This window comes from Bemisia tabaci, chromosome 10 (assembly GCF_918797505.1).
Source record: "Bemisia tabaci chromosome 10, PGI_BMITA_v3".
Lineage (NCBI taxonomy): Eukaryota > Metazoa > Arthropoda > Insecta > Hemiptera > Aleyrodidae > Bemisia > Bemisia tabaci.
The window spans coordinates 9,257,973-9,276,469 of NC_092802.1; positions in this window are offsets into that span (position 1 = coordinate 9,257,973).

Sequence of the window (18,497 nt, forward strand, 5' to 3'; positions counted from 1 at the left end):
ATACTGCGTGAAATTCTCCATTTGTGCATGCGCTGCTTCAAAGGTCATCTTCTTCAATTACCTATAAGAGATGTTGGGTACATCTCATGTAAAATGCTGTGCCTACGAATATCAGAATTAACTTTGGCAAGTTGACTCACGAAATAAACCTTTCAGTATAACTAAAAATTTCAACAGGGAGACCATAAAATTATCAGCATCAGAAATGATAACTTTAATGAAGCGTGTTCCACTAACTTTGGGTAGTAGGTAATGTGGCACCAAATAATGATATTTGGGAATGATTTCTGCTTTTTAGAGACATCGTTGATATTTCAATGGCCCCAGCATTGTAAAATGGAAGTAGTGAATTATTAAAAGTTTGGCTATGTTATGCTATGCTATACCTACACGGAGAAAAAGAGTTCAGGGTTATGCACCGATCGGTTTGGTAGGCCCGACTTCGGCGAGGGGACCTGAGCAATCGGTGGCGTATGCGGGCGTGTTGGGTTCAACCTACGGAGGTCCCAAATTGGCCTTGGTCTGTTGATCTGAAGAATTTAGGCTCTCAGACCCGAAGTTTTCCGTTTTGGCGTCGGAGGTATTCGTATCAGCGGACCAAAAATGTTAAAGAGACAGAGTTTAGTAACGGAATAAGTAATGGCACCCGAGTCCGACGGTGATCTTCAGGCAGTTGAATCCCATTTAATCCTAATCCCAAAGTTTTAGGAACCTGAAATTTAAATCCCGCGCGCCTTATGTGAGAAGTGCTCCCAGCGGAGACCCGGTTTCTGATGGAGCTGGTAAGTGATGGAACCGGCCTCTTTCATGTTCATACCTGTTGTGCTTCTGACTAGTCCGTCGTATTTACCTTGGTTTCAGTGTTCCTTTGTTGTCATTTGTCTTGTGTGTTCGCGTGTAAAAGTTAATATGTAGTGAAAAGAGTGAAAGAAGTTTGTTTTGGTGATAAGTACTCAAGGAAGAACTAAGAAGAATGTCGTACACGGACTTTGTACGGATCCTAGTCGGAGAGTAAGGAATGACCCGAGTTCTGCTCAACTCGTCGAAGGTAAACCTTATCATTTCTAGGCATATGTTCTCTGATTTTTATTGATATTGACCAGCTTCTTTAGGTATTGTATACAGGGTGGGCCAGAAGTTCCAGGACGGTCGGCTAACGTTTGAACGGTTCGAGATAGAAAAATGAAACTTTGGGAATGTTCCCATCTCAGAGGGGACCATCTTATGGGGGAGTCAAAATTTTGGTCCCCCTTAAGGGAGGGGGCGGGGGGCCCCCAACTTTTTTTTTTCAAATGGCAACCCCTATCTTGTGATACCTCATTCGAAAGACCATAAAAAACGAGTGAACAGATTGGCCCAGATATTCCGGACCACATTTCACCAAAAACTGCTGTTTGTCAAACCGCCGTCAACACCTACCAAGCGGCGAGTAGGCCTTCGGCCATGCTCGGCAATCTTCGTAGCCAATCAGGTTGCCGCTCGCCGCCCGTAATCTCGAGGAAGGTTCGGCTCCTACACCACCCTACACTTTTCGAATTTTGGATTTTGGCATTCGGCCTGATTCTCTTTTCCTCTTTTCCGTAATTAATAACAATAAAAAATTCATTTAATCATTACTTAGCGGCACCTTGTCCAATTTGTGCCTAGCGTCTCTACAACTTTGCATTGGACGTTACCTTTTGAACATTTCATCCCTTCCCTTTGAAATTACTTTGATAGTACACTTCACTATCACACGGGACTAGAGTCCCTTTATACCCAGAGTTAGACAACTTACTTTTTGGTTGGGCTGAAAGTGGCCTAAAAAAAAATCCAATTCTGATTGGTTCTCGCTCATGGAGGCCGAAACGAGTGCACCAAGATGGCGGTACCTCGAATGTGAACAAGGATAATGAAAATATTACCTAATTGCGGTTTATCAAGAGTAAATTGTTATTGCCATCGGTCCAAAATGAAAATAGATTAAGAAATTATTCACGAACCAATCTCATTTTCTTTTTAATTGATCAGTTTGTTGATGTTGTTGTTTTTGTGTGACAGACATCGCAGGATTCCTGATCCTTATCCCTCAATATCGTTCGTTTGGGTGCACTCGTTTCGGCCTCCATGGCCAGCCAAGGCCGGCTGCCAGTCAGCTGACAATCGAGTTGTCTTAACTCTGGGTATAAAGGGACTCTACACGGGACTTTTATCTGCATATTTACTTGGCTTTATTCGCAAAGGATCTTTTAAGAAGTAAATTCTTTCGATAACTTATTGGGGATGGTCAAGTCACCAATTAGAGCCCGTCATTCCATGCCATTATTATTACAGGACTAGGTTTCTTACCTATAATTTGATGGGCACCGTGAGAATAATAGATAACCGTATTTGATCCGTGCCTTAAAAAATTAACTGCTGGTGGCAGAACCATCTTGGTGATGTTCATTAGGAATTTTAGACTTTATTCTATTTTTTCAGCAGATGAACCTTACATGGTAACTTGTAAAGTTTTGCCTCATTTTCCTTGAGTTCTACTTAGTTTGATGCCAAAAAACAAGAAAATTCATGGAGAAACGTGCCTTAAAGGTGATAGTTCCCCTCATACTTATACTATCAGAGTTCCAACGGAAAAAATCTTGTTGTCATAGGTAAATACGGTTTCCATTGCTTCTTCAGCTGTTAATAGACAACTATGCGGGTTTGCTGGAGAATTTGGTGACTGCTAGGATTGTTAATTAGTATCTCCGAAGCCTGGTTGTTATAGCTAAACTTAAAGCATTGGCTTCAACGCATCGCAAAACCAGAACCTTGGAGAGACCAGTGAACATCCATGAGAAAGTGAGTGAGGAGCAAGGTACCTAGCATTGTACATCCATCTGGTTTTCACAACTACCGTTCCTAGGGATTTAGGATTCAGATTCGCACATCAACCAGTAAGCTTTTCTCCCAATCATCTTGATATAGAGGCAGCTATGCAAGGCGCAGCCAGGTAGTCCAATGCTCAAGCCACTTAATCAACACAAATATTATCCTAACTTACAACAAAATGACTTGTTTCTTCTCTAACAATGGAACCGGAAAATGTTACTTTGAATGCGCGAGAAACTTCTTTGGTCGAGATGAAGAAACGTAAATGAAGAAATGAGTCCGGAACATCTCGACCAGGTACAGGCCGCTTTGTTTACATTAGGAGTCTGGAGTATCTCGCCGCAATTTCACTTGAAATCACCATGAACAGATCAACGAGGTAACTGATATTTGATTTTACGAAAGGGATAAATGTTAGACGCGGACGAAAGTTCTTTTGTCGAGGTGAAGAAACGCTAACGCTGAGAAATTGAGTCTGGAACATCTCGAGGAAGTCCGCTCTGGGTACGCTTTCGCTTTGTTTATGTCCGGACATACCCCTAGCTGACCGTCCGACTATGTCGCCTTTCGTTTGTTTACATTAGGAGCGAGTTTGACACCGATGACAGACTTTGGTTTTTGATGAAAATTTGGTCTGGAATATCTGGGCCAAACGCAAAAACCATAAAAAACTAAGAATTTTGGCGCAAACCGCAGATCAATATCTTAATTTTTGACCGAGTTATGATAGGATCAAAGGTCAAATTTGACCTATTTTCAAACAATCACAACTCCGGTTCAAATTATCGTAAAGAAAAAAATAAAACGGGAAAATTTACTAATTGTGTTCGCTTTTTTGTAAAAATTGCAGAAATCACTTCGAAATAATTTTAAGGGGGGATTCGGACCCCCAAATACGTCAATTCAAAGGTCATTCAATTTTCCCACGAAATAAGCCAATTTCCCCTAGATTTGCCTCCACATTATCTCAGTAAGGTCAAAATCAGTTCAACATTACGTTGGGCAAGTCCCCAAATTTCAGGAAAAGTTAAAAAAAAAAAACCAATTTAAACGGTCAAATTTAATTACCTTAAATTGCGTTTTTTTTTTACTTTTCCTGAAGGGACTTGCCCAACGTAATGTTGAACTGATTTTGACCTTACTGAGATAATGTGGAGGCAAATCTAGGGGAAATTGGCTTATTTCACGGGAAAATTGAATGACCTTTGAATTGACGTATTTGGGGGTCCGAATCCCCCCCTTAAAATTAGTTCGAAGTGATTTCTGCAATTTTTACAAAAAAGCGAACACAATTAGTAAATTTTCCCGTTTTATTTTTTTCTTTACGATAATTTGAACCGGAGTTGTGATTTTTTGAAAATAGGTCAAATTTGACCTTTGATCCTATCATAACTCGGTCAAAAATTAAGATATTGATCTGCGGTTTGCGCCAAAATTCTTAGTTTTTTATGGTCTTTCGAATGAGGTATCACAAGATAGGGGTTGCCATTTGAAAAAAAAAAGTTGGGGGCCCCCCGCCCCCTCCCTTAGGGGGACCAAAATTTTGACTCCCCCATAAGATGGTCCCCTTTGAGATAGGAACATTCCCAAAGTTTCATTTTTCTATCTCGAACCGTTCAAAAGTTAGCCGACCGTCCTGGAACTTCTGGCCCACCCTGTATTATGTTGCTCAGTGAACAAAGCAACACAGAGATCTCATGCATGCTTGTCCGTTGCTCAGTACAAGTCGCCTAACCTAACTACCTTCTAATGTGTGGCTCAATGCTCCAGGGTTCTTTGACAGAAATGTAAAAACGCTTCATGAAACCTCTTTGATCCCATAACTTTGTGGAAGTGCCATCACTAGTTCCAGGCATATGCGCTAGTACCATCCACAGCTTGAGCTTTAAAATCAAAGAAGTTCTCTAGCATTTTGAAATTTTTGCCCACCCAGAATTCACACATCACTTATCAAAGCTTTCAGCACATGTAACTGTAGCATTACCTACTCATGCACAGCTTTCACTCACCTACTCAATAGTTTTAACTATCTGCATCAAATTCTAGTCAGTTTAGTCTAGAATTTTAAGTTCTTCACCGCACTCATTATTGAAAATATTCAGGAATCTTGAAGGGGTACTTCTCTTGTGTAACATTCTACAACAAGAGGTGCGTTCTCTAGACGTAGGTATCGGTCTCTTTCTGATTACCCGATTGACACGTTGAGAGTCAGAGGGTTGTTCTTGAAAACTTGCTGACTTCAAGCTAATTACTGGATGACTGCCATTGCTCTATGGAATCACTCAGCACCTATTTTAAGTGACATTTTCATACCTAGAAGTTTAGAATGCCCTTTCATTTTCAAGGAGTTTCCTTTTTCTTTTTTTTTCAAATGCATTCAAGTACCCACTCATTTAAAAACCTTGACCGGAAACAACCTTATCTTGTTTGCCACACCCACATGCCTAACATACTGTTGAAAGCAGTGCCTTCCAACCTCGAGTTAGGATTTCACGTCATTTTTTTTTTTTAATTTTCGAGGTGCTAGAAAATCATCTACTTAACACAGACAGAAGGTTCTACCAAAGTTATCCCATAAACTGATTTAAACCTAAACCCCTGTCTTTAAATTGTTTCATTCCTATAAATATCTCATTCCAGATTACAAGATTGATCTGAATCTAATGAAAGAAACTTCGTATTCTGATTTTTCGGATTTAATACTCTTAATGCCTATTGGAGATAAAATCAGATTCAAGCAAGGCTTTGAAAGATTACACAAGAATACACCCAGCAATCAAAATGTTTCGGACGTCAATGAACTGTGGATATTCAAATTGATCCTGAGGTTTGAAAATCTTCATAATCTTTCATATTTTTGCTAGTACTTCATGTACATAAAAAAGAAAAAAAGTTAGGCTGTGAGGTGATTCACAGTAGCATACAAGTAAATCTGTGCAAGAACCTTAGCCTTTATCTCACAATATTGGTCCTCTAATGCAAGACTTTTGTCATTCAGTAGCATGATGCTGAGGCTCAAAGAAAGTGATTTCTGCCACTCCTATCAAGCATCTGCACCACACTGCCGTGCGGCAAGAGCCTTTCCGAAAGAGACAAATATTGTACGGTTCAGGGCATGATTCTTGAAAGCGCTTACATTGTTGGTTACCATGTACTAGAGCTAGTCAGGTTCTTCCAAGCATTTTTACAAGCAAAAGTTTATACCTCTATAAAGTAGTAATTTGGGTTTCTAAACGATTAAGGCGTAAGGGCGAAAACGTAATCGTATGTTGGAGGCGAAAGAGCACAAGGGAGAATTTCATGAGCCGCCCTGTGCCGTCCGCAGCGCACACAACCCGCCTTGCATTATTACACTTCATCTGGCGTTGAGAGTTTCCTAATATAACTTCACACGACCTGTGTGTAGTTTGAAAATTCAAAAATTTAAAAAGAAAAAAAAAAAATACACGCTACACGAGTTTCTCCACCAGGGAGCTCTCACCGCGAGAAACCGGTCACCACCCACCCGCAGGGCGAGCCGCGCCGCAGCGTGCTGCCAGCTCGAAACGCGCACCGACTCCTACAAACCTAAGGGGCTACTTCACGCATTGCGCAATGCTTGAAGTATCCCCTTAGGTTTGAAGGCGTCAGTGCGCGCATTTCGAGCTGGCAGAACGCCGCGCCGCACACTGGGACGAAACGTAGGTTTGCCCGGTCATGGACTTCCTCCGCAACTTCCGTTAGCTTTATCTCTTGCCCTTCTTGGAATTCCACGTAAGAATGCTAGAAACTTATGGTATTTTCATCGTAGAATCCGATTTTGACCTTGCATGTTTTTCTATCTTCAACCGTTCAAACGTTACCAAGGGTGGTACGGAAATGTGGGACACCCTGTAAATGAAACTGAGTTTCAGATGAGGCGGCTCCGCTCCGATACATTATCGCGCTATTCAACATTTAGTGCGTGTTATTAAAATAACCGCCGAAACGTACCTGGTTTAGCCAATAAGAGCCGCCTCCGGCGTGATGAACCAGTTTCACCGCCTGTTGTAAAATTCCTCCTCCTCCACCGATGAGAGCATAATTTCTATTGCTTCCCAAGGAAAGTTTCCTTTACAATTCTTTTTTTTAGGAACCGAATTATTATTCTGTGACAGAATGACACAAATGGCTCTAATAGGATACTTCACACACAATTAAAACAAGTTATAGCCCTATCCTTGGAGTGCGACCTTTGTTTTATCTAGGAGAGGATAACATTGGGCCTTGGCGGGAGTAACAACCAACAACATAACCTCAACGGAATAATGTGTTCCTTCCAAGTATTACAGAGAACATTTTCATAATCAGGAACAACCAAGGTGTTTTCAGCATAAGTTTTAAGTGATAAATATTTGATTTAAATCCGCTGCTATTTTTTTTTTTTTTTTTTTCTTTTTTTTTTTTTTTTTTTTTTTTTTTTTTTTTTTTTATGTCATATTCATAAGTAAAAACTTATTTCGCTAAAAGAATCGGTTTTTTTGAAACTTCGATACATTTTAAGAGAAAATATTACAATTATTCCAGGAGGCTTTTAAATTTTCTTTTCATTTTGGCGAAAGTTAAGTTTGAGATGAAGTTTCATTCCAAAGTCAAAAGTGGCACGTTGAGAGACAATTGAAATGATGGTAAGGAACAGTTCTATAAATGATTTTGAAGCAAACTGAGTAAACTTGTGTTATGTTTCAGGTATGTTTTGAGAGGTGTAATTGAGTATGTGCCGATCAGATCTCATTTCGTGGCCTATGCTGGTCGCACGGACCAACAAGTTCCACTCTGTTGGTACCGTCACCAGTGTTCAGCGGACTCCGGTGGAAGAAGGACGCGCGCTGCCTCGCTCCGTCACCGTTCTCAGATCGTAAGGTTGAAAGGGGTAAAGGGAAGCGTTTATCACTTGATCTAGCCTTTAGTTCGGTATTCGTGTGCTTTGTTCGTTTATCCTTTGGCTCTTTTCTTTTCTCTGCAAGGTTTTCAATTGAATTAGGGTACTAAGTAGGGTTGTATAGGGATATAATTGTGGGTGTAATATAGTAAATCGTAAAGGTGCAAATTATCGTTATTTTCTTTAGTGTTCCTCTGTTCTGTGGGGCAAAATGTTATTAAATGGAAATACACGCGTCGTCCCATGGAAGGTGGCTGGGGGAATTCATGTATAGGAGGGAAGGCGGGAACAGATTTGAAAGTATTTTGCAATCCGGGGGCAAAATTCAACGAAGCAGTTAGACAAAGTAGGCCCAGGAGGCGTGTGGTAACCGTCATTATAGCAGGGGGGAATGACGTGAATATGGAGCGTAGTGCAAAGGAGATCGTTGACTCCATGAAAATTGAAGAAATCAAAGCCGAAACCACAAGAAGAAATGGGTTTGTAATCTGGGTGGAATTATTCCCGCGGTTCGACCAGGGGGTGGATTTTAATAGGAAAGTCAGGGAAGTGAGTAAAAGAATGGGGAAAAAATTTATTAGAAGGAGAACCGCGGGAAGAAACGTTGCTATCCTGAGAAGCAAACACTTGGGGAGAGAAAATTTTGGTAACGACGGCATCCACGTGAATGAGACCGGCAAATCTAGATTAGCAGACAAGCTGTACTGGCTGTACGACCAGGGTTTTGAGGCAGTCGAGAGATTCGACCAATATGGTGCTCTAACTCTGGTCGTGGAGTCGGTGCAGCTTGGCTGAATGTGTATTAATATCCTGTAGTTTTTTCTCTGTTCCTCCAGCCTTCCTCCGGCAAACAATGATCTGTGGCTCCGATCGATCCTAAAAACCCAGATTCTTAAGCGCCTTTCAAGAAATGAAGCCTTCGACAAAGACAGGGATATTCTTATCATTTTAGAAGGGACTAACGACATCAAGGCGAAAGTTGATGTCCCATCCCTTAAAAAGGCCTTGAAAGCCCTCCTTCCTTATGCCGAAAGACACTTTCGCTTCATCGTCGTCGGCAGAATCCCTCCTATTCCTCTCTTTCCTGCGCATGTCAATCGCAAAATTGATGCGTGGTCAATCAATGGTTGTCGAGCTTTTGCTCCAGAGAATCAATGCGTGATCGTGTTCTTGTGGTTGACAGCTTCTCTCCCTTCATGCGTCAAGACTCTTAGGAACCTGATCGCCGATTTTACGAGAAGTTTTAATTTCCTAAAAGAGGTCATCAGAATCGCCGATAATAGACTTGCTTCACTTGAATCGAGAGGGTCTGCGCATCCTCCATCGTCTCCTCCTGGAAGCGGCTCAGTGTTTCACAACCTAAAGTCTTCCCCTTTTTTTTGTCCTCAACTCTCCAAACTGTGCTCGAAGTATCCAACCGGTTCTCTAAAGGACCATCGTCGCATCGTATTGCAATACATCATATGCATACTATCATTGCAATACTACTCTGATAAATTGGCCGGAGGCCCATTTTTGCATTGAAAGTGCAATTGATAAAAAACCTTTTGAGTCAGTTTACATTGCTCCAAACTCTTTATTTTTTTTGTAAGTGTTGAAATGTACCGTACTTGTTCAATTGTGTATGTAATTTTTCTTGTCGATCTTGTATTGTAACTCACTTGTGTAATTCTGTATGTGCCTAGTTATTTCCTATGTGAGGAGAGATATTTATGTTTACGAACGGACCGGGTCACAGTCCCAGAACCGAAACTCAACCGTTGGTTTATAAATTGTTTTGATATTTGTCCTGAGGCTAATTTTCATTTTTCATGCTTGTGTTTTTCTTGTTACTTGATGTTCCAGCAGAGGTGGAAACAAAGAGGCTATGTAGTTACTAATTTTTCTGCCAAAGCAGTTAATGATAGAGACTGAAGAATTTTTTTTGCATTCCTGTTCTCTAAATTTCTCTCTGATGATATTTTTTTTAAATTAGTACATATATACATGCCTTCAAAGGCCAGAAAATAGGGACGGAGTCTCCGGAATTTTTTCAGTGAAACCAAATAATTTTTCCCGTCATTACACGGAAATTTTCCAGGTATTCCGAGGATAATTCCAGTTACTACAAGGATTCTATCAACATAAAACAAGGATAATTTCCAGTTACTAGTTTTAGAGCCGCGTTATACACCATAGAATATTCTGTCGTTAACATTGCTTCAATAAGTGAATACCGGTCGCTTCACTCACATCGTCAAAGAAGAGCTGCACCCTAAGCTCAGCTAAACTCCTTTGCGGACACAGAAATTCCTTATAGGGTTACCTTGGTAAAATGTTCCGGAATTAGGGTACACACTGGGGTATTACATTCGACTCATTTGGTGGAACATCGGTCTGTTGGTAGCGGGAGGGGTTTCGCTCCACGTCTTTGAAAACGGCCCTTTTCAGGGCCACCACATAGCACCCCCCATAAATTCAATTTTCCCATGTTTAATGTTCGAAGCTGCTGACAAAAGTCTCCACAAATGAACTTTCATTCAACTCCTAATTGAAGAGTTTGAATACCTGGCTGATGAGGGGATAGTTGTTATCACCAAGCCGTACATGCCGTGAATTTACAAGCCGTACATCCAGATAGATTATACCTCCCTCTAATAATTTATGATGATGATTTTGGAGCTGGAAATCCGTTATCTTCCCATGCAGGTTAAACTAAATTAACTGGAGTATATGCCACTGTTCCTTGTCTACCTCCAAAATATTAATTGTCATTAAATTCAATTTTCCTATGTTAAATGTTTCAAGCTGCAGACAAAAAAAAACTCCGCAAATGAACTTTTATTTAGACCCCTAATTGAAGAGTTAAAATACCTGGCTGATGAAGGGATGGTTGTTATCACCACTCCAACTCGTGCTGTAACCACTTGCTTTGTCCTAGCCCACCTAAGTACTGATAATCTCGGTTTGAATGAAAGTGAGTTTATCAGAACTTTTCTATGACTCACTATCCTTGCCGAACTTGCAAAATTCATATCAATGAAATTAATGGTCAGATTGAAGAAAATATTCAAAGTCTTAGAAATCGTACTAATTGTGCAGAGGACGTTGCTCTGAACAATGCAAATGAAACAGGTATTCATGAGGAATGTGTATGGAACCGAGTATACCTCATTTTTTCATCTTAGATAAAGTCAGTGGAGACATACTGCTTGAAATTTTCCATTTGTGTGTTACTTCAAATTAGGTCATCTTCTTTAATTACTTAATAGATGTTGGGTGCATCTCATGTGAAATGCTGTGCCTACGAATATCAGAATTAACTTTGGCCAATTGACTCACGAAATAAACCTTTCAGTATAACTAAAAATTTCAACAGGCAGACCATAAAATTATCAGCATCAGAAATGATAACTTTAATGAAGTGTGTTCCACTAATTTTGGGTAGTAATGTGACGCCAAATAATGATATTTGGGAATGGTTTCTGCTTTTTGGAGACATTGTTGATACTTCAATGGCCCCAGGCATTACAAAAAGGAAGTAGTGAATTATTAAAAGTTTGGCTATGTTATGCTATACCTACTTGCTGAACTATTAGTACATTATGGTTAATTTATTGTGTTTTGTTTAGATGTGATGTGAAAACAGTGAGGCTTGCAAGAAGGATGTACTATTTTCTGTACGAGTAGATAATACATTTTATTATTGTACGTTATGGGCAATTTATTTAAAGAGAAAGAATTTTATAAAAGGTAAGCAGAATGCATTTCAAATTGAATAAGCAGCACACTATGGGACTTCATGTGCAGCATATACACGACAAACAGGTTATGTCTGTGTTTTGAGCCAGTTAAGCTCAAAGTAGCACAACTGTTCAGGGTTATTAAAATCAAACTCATGCCTCTCTTTATTTTCATGACGGTGTAAGCCCGTTTTATCATTTCTGTTAATCTAGACAATTTATATCTTGTCTTTTTCAGACCATGGACCGTCTGAATTGATTGCAGAAGTGACAGTTTTACTGGCAAATGCGTACCAAGTCAATGATGAGGAACAAATCGAACATTTTAAAAAAGTTTATTTTATTTAATAAAATGTGCGGCCTTACAAAACAGTCCACCATCTTCATCACCCTATATGTTGACCCAACTTGTTCGACGCGGAAGGTCCGGACATGGCGTCAAGCTTCGAAGAACCCTTTTGAAACACTTGTACGTAAATGACAAGAATCATGTTATTAAGGAGAACGTAGGAATCGATATATTTCTTATTTTTTTTTTAGACAAAATGGCGAATCTGAATCAAATGACGCCGGATTTGACCCACCTGTTCAACAATTACGCAGACTACCCCAACCCGGGTGTGTTTGAAGTAAGCATGGACACTGCAAACTTAAGCATAAAAGACGCCTGCACGTTGCAGGGTAATTTATTTGTAGTCAGAGAATCAGAAGTTTAAAGGTTTTTATTCCCTTTCAGTCGTGCTCCCCTTCTCCTTCCCATCTTTATATATATCCATAATTGTTCTAAAGATTCAAATACTTCCAAATATCGTGCCTCATTTGTTGTCTTGCTCGATTAGTAGGTACACTCCAACGAACTAAAGTTAATAAGTTTGTAGAAGAGAAATCTGTGCAACATGCTTGGAACAACATTCACTGAAGCAAAAATAGAGAAAGCTTTGCGATGGGAACCTGTTAACGACAACCACTCGGGACGGAAGCGCGAACCTTCCGAGTAACAACAGATAGTAGACTGAGCTTCATCCGAGGGGACCTCCATTCAAAAAACCACATCATCTATGACGTTAGGCCCAGCGAGAGGACCATTACCCAAGGATGTTGGAACATGAGATGCGCCGACGTATATTACAACCCGACGATTGAAAGACCCAACTTGTTCGACGCGGAAGGTCCGGTCAAGTAAATGACAAAATATCATGTTATTAAGGAGAACGCAGGAATCATATGAAGAATAAGAATATACACACACTCAAAAAACAAGCAGTGAACTCCAACACAATGTGTTGATAAGGCGCGTCATTAACTCACACCCCATAGTCATGGAAAATGAAGAGTACCAAATTATCATGCATATTGGGAGTGGCGCGTACACCGAAGTGTACAAAGTAAGTATGTTTTTATCAACCCCTTTAGTTTTCATTTACAGAGATTTCAAAATAGGCAAGTAGCACAACAAGAGAATTCATACGATCCAACTCTTCAACGACGCACTTTGACGAGACCTTGTATTGTGAGTGTAGAAAGCCATTCAAACGAGTTTAAGTTTTTTGATCTGCCCCCAGCAATATCTTATCAGATTCTTAAAGAAAAGTGCTACGGAATAATTTAAGCGAAGAAAGGAAAAATTCTGTCGAACTCCTGAAAGATACAGTCGATTTAAAGGTCTTTTTGGGGCTAAAATATCCAAATCACCGGTACCTATTATAAATCCCGATATATTATTGAAAAGAAATTGACTCGATACAAATGCAATTGCATTAAATATGTCTTGATTTTGTTATTTTAAACGTATTTCCATGCATAGAAGTTCAACCATGTCCATGCTTTATTCATTCATGAATTGAAAGTAAGCAATCTACATCCCGAAAATCTACCGATTTGCCGTAAAAAATTGCAGAAACTTGATATACCAGGTCGATGCACTCACTCGTTGAATTTACCAACCAATTTCGTGGGTGCAAATATATAAAAATCATTATGCTATAGTCATTTTGGGTGCATTTATTTTTCATGAGAAAATAATAATTTCAATCCCGAAAAACCATAAATTTTCCGTATAAAATGGAAAAAATCGAGATGTGTCGACTCCCTGACGTGAAAATTAGATTCTACGTGTAAAAATACTTACACATGGATATGCTAAACAGAAACCATGTGTGGACACAGTTAGTATACATAGCCCCAGAATACTTTTAAAGCGCTTTTACTTTCCAGAACCTTGACGGAATTTTTTTTTTTGGCTTAAACGACTCAAGAGACACTGTAGTTAAAAAATATAAAGAATTTTCGATTTTAACACAAAAAAAATGTTCGTTCAGGCACACCATGTATTGTATGGTGTATTGCGCTGGTATTCAATCCTTGCCTTCAGATTAAAATTCTTACAAGGAAGCCCCTTGCAAGAGGCGAATTTTTTGTAATTTCTCCCAATTTTTTCTCCGTTATATAGTTGAATTGCTTGCCAAATTCTGAGGTCAATTATATTTAATTGTAATTTATACATTTCTTTTGTCCCCTTCATTTTATTTTTTGTTTGGAGAAATTTCGTTGATTTCTTCGAATTTCGAATACTGCAACTTCTCTTCTATTCGGCCGATTTTTATGAATGAGACCTCTTTCAATTCGTCTTTGAACGGAGAGTAAGGAAAAAATTGCTAAGTACTCGCGAAACAATTTTTTTCGAAAATTTGATGGATCCCAGCGTGACGGTGAAATGGGTAATCGAGTGAAAGTAATTAGGTCTGACTGTGGCGAGGGCCGCGAGGGTCGCCTTTTGTTCTTCAGCTGGGAAGCGACGCGGCGAACCGAGCCAGGACCGGGACACTACCTGGGTTTGTGCCTGCCTGTGCACTGTTTTGGCTTGAGAGGGGAGTGAATTTCTGTATGGGCCACGGTTAGCACATGGCTAATGAGTCTCGAGGCTCATCACAGATTGCACTTACCACTATCCTGCTGGCCCTGGCTATCAGAGCAGGGAGTACCAAATTTTGAAAAGGATAACAGGGTATGGAGATCTGTCAAAGCAACGTTTTAAACAAAACGAAGAAGTGAATTTCTCATTCAACGAGTGCCGACCTGATCAGCCATCCTCGAATCAGTTCGCTTGCTTCTGCTTATATATGCATATTTTAAATCAGCGCGTCGCATTCTAAGGTTTTTTTTAAGAAAAACCAAGTAACGTAGACTCTTGATATTTATTACACATAAACTAGAGAGCCCCAGAATGAGAAACAACTTTAAATCATAATTATTGACGGATAAATAAACTTTTTACACGCTTTGGAAAATCTCAGAAGTTCGCGGTAGTCACTTTTCGGTAAGGAACTAAGGGACTCGGTTATTGTATCGAGTGGGGGGTCGAAACGATCGCAAAGGCGGTATACTACGTATACGCGCCAAAAAACTACGGCCCTGTGACCCGGTTGCTCTGGACACTGGTGATCCCGGTGTTAACGCGCCGTTAGCCAGCTAGTACCGGACACAGCGGCCGATGTCCCCTGGAGCCCGCGCGGCTTCCAAGACCGTAAGACCGGGTAGGAGCCGAGCGTAAGTTTATAAAAAGTTTTATGTATGAGGTTGAACCTGAAGATGCACTCCAGTATCCATGTTTGACTACGTTGAAACATGAGCTCATGCATCATTAATTTCAAGCTCTTTGCTGAATCTTTTCCTAATTTCATTTCCGCTCGCAAATTTTTAGATAAGATAACTTTTGTTGTAGGTTGAGGAATAAGTAAAATCATTTCTCCTTTAAAATTCTCATAAATTCATCCTATAAATTCCTTAATTTAAGTGTAATGATACGTCTTTCCTCCGAATTGGTATAATTTTTGTAGTTCAGATTAAAAAATGATCCCTTGTGTAAAATCCAGGTGCAATCGCTGCTTTGTCTCTGTTGATGCTCTTTTCAGTCACCTACAGTGTTTTCATGGAGTGACGCAATTGGATCCAGTCGAATGTAAATTGTGCCACCGAACCCTGAATTTTAAAGCTTTCAAAAAACATTTTTTGCAAGTACATAAATGTCCAGCTGCAAAAAGCAAAAAAGCTCATTAGGTCAAAGCATTGTTTTAAATGGCTCGCAGGAGTCTGCTTTTTTGAGCACTATTGAAGATCAACTTGGATCCTCAAATTTTGAAATTGTTGACAACCAATCCTTAGAGAATGTTTTCAACCTCTGGAGCTTCTGGCACTGAAATATCTGAAAATATTTCAAGCTCCTTTCCTGAACTGGTTGAACATGTTGCACCTCTTGAGAACTCTGTCATTAGTCAAGTGAACCATGAGCTAACTAATAAAACTATCAAGGAGGCAATAGAGTCTAAAGTTTTTAATTTTTGCAGCCTTATGTACAGTTCCCCAAGCATTCCAATGACTCATGCTGAAATGACTGTAAAATCAGTGATTGATCTGGTTCAGAGCATCAACAGTGCCTATAAACATAAGTTTTTGCACCATTCCACTGATACAGTCAATGCAAATTTAGAATATATCATTCCAAACGTGGAAGAATTATTTACTTTCGTTGAGGAGACTTTTAATTCTTATAAGACAAACTATCGTACGATAAAAATTTTAAAGGAGAAAGGGTTCTACGTGCCCCCAAAACCTTTAACTTAAGGTTACTCATTTAAAAGAAGAAAATTTAAGAAAAAATTTGGTGTTGTGCGCACCAAAGAGACAAGTTTCTTTATTCCACTTCGGCATGTTTTCCGTTTATTTTTGGAGCAAGAAGGTGTCTTGCGGACTACGCTGGATTACATGGAAAAACTTAAGACCGAACACGTCATCATTGAAAATGTCATTCAGGGTCAATGCTGGAAAAATGCTACAAAAGGTAAAGACGGCATTATTCTTCCACTTTTCCTTGATAACGATGATATTGAAGTAGGGAATGTGTTGGGAGGACACGCTGGCGTCAATAAAATAAATGCCACTTGTTGCTCATTACCTTGTCTACCACCAGACATGAGATCCTCCCTAAATCATATATTTTTGGCTCTTTTGACTAAGTCATCGAACTTCAAACGCTTTGGGAACAGTCAAATTTTCAAACCAATAATTAAAGAATTAAGATTTCTCTCTAAGGAGGGAATCATTGTGACATTAGACGGCCAGATTGTCAAAGTGTTTTTCCAACTTAGTATATTGATTGGCGATAATTTAGGCCTAAACAGTATTGCAGGTTTTACGCAGAATTTTTCAACCAGTCATTATTGTTGTAGAATTTGTTCAGCTAACAAGAGACAACGACAAACTTAGACTAAAGAAGTAGAGGATCTCCTTCGCACAGTCCCAAGCTACGAAAGAGACGTAAACAAGAAAAATTTTCAAGAAACCGGCATCCATGAAAAATGTGTTTTCCATGATCTTGATAATTACCATATTGTAACAAATGGTGCAGTAGATGTGGCTCATGATCTTTTTGAAGGAGTCGTTCAATAACATAGCTCTCTGCAAAATTGTTGATATTGTCATGAGCCCAACTGTAGATCTTACAGTTTGCAACCTCTTAACCTCCTATATATCTGAACATCATTATTTGTACAAATGTTTAACAAAGAAATGTCTCCCTTTTAAATTCCATAGTATCACTCATTATCCAGGCATTATGCGAAAACATGGACCTCTGGTGCATTTTTCTTGCATTAGGTTTGAACATAAACATCAAATAATAAAAAGTGTCAGCAATGCTGTCGCAAGCGGAAGAAATATCTGTTTAACTATGGGTCGTAAATGTCAATTAAAACTAGGCCATGATTTTCTTTTAAAAGAATTCACAGAAAATAAATTACGTACCGGGCCGGACAAAGCGTTTAATAATAATGAACAATTTTTGGCTGAAATTGCAGATTTTATCTTTACCACACCTACCCCTGGAATCTTGAAAGATAAGACTACAATCAGAACACCGTGGGTTGAATTTAAGGGCACCCGTTATTGTGAAGGAGAAACTCTATACGTAGATGTAGATGAAGTTACCAGTCTTCCAATATTTGGTTTTATAAAAAACATTTTTGTAAGCAGTGGTGGAGTTGTTTACTTTCTTCTCAGAAATTTCAGAACAATATCTTTCAATGAGCATTTGTACTGCTTTGAACTGGAGTTGGCAAATTCATATTCTGTTTTAAGTCATGAAAACATATGTTATTTTCACCCTCTGAATGCTGTGTCTGTATTGGATGCTAATTTTTTTGTTACGTTGCTTTATGATTTATAAAAGTACATAGTATAATTCTTCCCACTGAAGGAGCAATGTACCTCTACCTAGATTTTTGGTGAATAATACGCTCCTAGATTTGTTGTAAATCCTAAGTTTTTCTCAGTAACATTAGAACGGTACTAAGTAAACTTCTCCCGCATCCAAGAAGTATTGCTGCTTTATATATTTTTTTTCTTCTTTTTTTCCCCCATTATTTTTAATAAACTTCGCTCCGCAAGCTGTTATTCTACCTGAAATTCTCGCAAATTGCTCCCACTCCTCTTATTTTACCTCTGAAATCCAATTGATAAGAATATGGATTACATTTTACATGTAGGGGCTAAGAGTATTGCAACTTTGCAAAATTTTCACAACCATTTTCTCCACATTAAAGTAACTTAAAGTCCGTACAGCTATTGTGACATGCATCAGAGGCGTGTAATTTGGGAATCATGCGGTGATTATTTATTGTTATGCATGACGGCCTCATGGGGTAGGATCTCAAGGTTTGCGCAAACATTGCGCAGTGCGTGAGGTAGCCACTTAGGTTTGTAGGCGTCAGTACGCGCACTGACTCCTACAAACCTAAGGGGCTACTTCACGCATTGCGCAACGCTTGAAGTTTCCCCTTAGGTTTGAAGGCGTCAGTGCGCGCGTTTCGAGCTGGCAGAACGCCGCGCCGCACACTGGGACGAAACGTAGGTTTGCCCGGTCATGGACTTCCTCCACAAATTCCGTTTGCTTCATCTCTTGCCCTTCTTGGAATTTTACGTCAAAATGCTAGAAACTTAAGGTATTTTCATCGTGGAATCCGATTTTGACC